Source organism: Fukomys damarensis, unplaced genomic scaffold, assembly GCF_012274545.1.
Source record: "Fukomys damarensis isolate Sample0158 unplaced genomic scaffold, DMR_v1.0_HiC HiC_scaffold_8, whole genome shotgun sequence".
Lineage (NCBI taxonomy): Eukaryota > Metazoa > Chordata > Mammalia > Rodentia > Bathyergidae > Fukomys > Fukomys damarensis.
The window spans coordinates 4,627,360-4,629,466 of record NW_022900920.1 but is presented as its reverse complement, the minus strand read 5'-3'; positions in this window follow the sequence as shown (position 1 = coordinate 4,629,466).

The following is a 2,107-nucleotide window of genomic DNA, read 5'->3' as shown; positions in this document are numbered from 1 at the left end:
AAAAAAAAAAAAAAAAAAAAAAAAAAAAAGCCAGGGACAAGAATTCACCCAGGTCACATCCTCAGTACTGACTGACTTTCTAAAGGCCCGGTCTCCTAACAGCACGCTCAGCCATAAGCTCAATAGATTAATCCATTTATGAGTATAGTATCCCAATGAATCAACCACCCTTTAAAGACCCCACCTCTGAACATGAGAGTTTTGGGGGCACTTCATTGCATTTTATTCTACAGTGGCACCTCTGTTCACAAACTTAATTTTTTCCACAATTCTGGTTGTAAGCTGAATTGGATGGACAAGAACCAAATCAAATTTTCCCATAAGGCCAACCAACATTGAGGCAAACCATTGAATTGGATTAGATTCTCGTCCAATTCAGTTTGCAACTAAAATCATGGAAAGAGTCAAGTTTGTGAACCAAGATACCACTGTATTGTTGAGACAGGGTCTCACTGTAGTTGTCTGTCCTTGAACTCACTATATAGTCCAGGCTGGCGTTGAACTTGTGGTGATCCTCCTGCCTCAGCCTCCTGAGTGCTGGGATTACAGGTGTGTGCCGCTACACATTTAGATAGAAATCACATCAGCCCATATGACTTGGTTATTTGTGTTGCATGAAAGAACCAAGGGATGAATGAGAAGTGGAGGTAAACATAGGTGAGTGAGTAGTGGAACAGAAAGAACTTAGAAGTTAGGTTAACTCTATGTCAGGATTTAATATGTACCTATGGGAAGTTACCAAACATTTCTGAACCTGTTTCCTCATTCTTGCATGGTAGCTCTTCAGTGAGTTCAGGTAGGAATATTGAAGCACTTGACCTAGTGATTTACACATGACAATTGCTGGGATATGTCAGTTCACCTGGTCTGTAGGAGTCAATATACGTTTTTGACTCCTGAGTAGGTAATTTCCATAATGGACAGAACACAGTGCACATACAAGTGCACCATGAAGCATTGATTTATGGCTTCAGCAGCTCTGAGGTAAGCTAGCTGGGTCTTAAACACCAACCACCACAAGGAACATCCGAACAGCCTGGGCCGGCTTCTTGACTCTCTCTTAATCTCTATATGATCATTGGAACTAACATTGTTACAGGTAGTTCACTGCTCACTGCTTGTGCCCATTATTACATAGATTGTAATTTAAAATGACATTTTATTCATTGCTGTTACCATATACTATGGTTTGAAGATTTGAATGTGCTTCCTTAAAAGCATGTTATTGGAAACTTAGTCCCCATGCAACAGCGATAGTAGGTGGGGCCTGATAAGAGGTGTTTATGCCATAAAAGCAGGGTAAATGGATTAGCACCATTATCAAGGTAGTGAGTTCATTATAAAATGAGGAATTTAGTCCTCTTATGTGTGCATGTATGTCACTCTCTCCCTTCTTTTTTCACCTCTTCTCACTGCCCTGCCTTCTGCCATGGGATGACACAGCACAAAGGCCTCCGCAAGTTAGCAGTTCTTTGATCTTGTATTCCTCAGCCTGCAGATCTGTGAGAAATTGCTGTTCATTTTAAATTACTCAGCCCACAGTGATTTCTTATACCACTCTAAAAATGAACTGTGATAAGAAATTTGTATCAGAACTGGAGTGTTGGCTTAACAAGTATCTGAAAATGAGAAAATGGCTTTGGAATTGGGTAATGAGTAGAAGCTAAAAGAATTTGGAGAAACTGGCTAAAAGAAGCCTCGATAGCCATGAATGGAGTGTTAAGGACAATTCTGGTAAAGCCTCAAAAGAGAAGAGCTGTAGGCAAAGTCTGAAACTTCATAGAGATTACTTAATGGTCAACATGTTGGTAAAGACATGAACTATACAGGTTGTTCAGAGGAAGTCTCACATATCAGAAACTGGAATAAAGGTCATCCTTCTTATGAAGTGGCCAAGAATTTAGCTGAATTGTATCCATGGCAAGATTTATGGAAGTCAGAATTTAAGAGTGATGAACTAGAGGGCTGGGGATTTAGCCCAGTGGTGTCACCGCCTGCCTTGCAAGCACAAGGTCCCAAGTTTGATCCCCAGTATACCCCACCAAAAAGAGAGAGGAGTGATGAACTAGAATTGAATCCAGGACCAAGCACATGTTCTACCATTGAG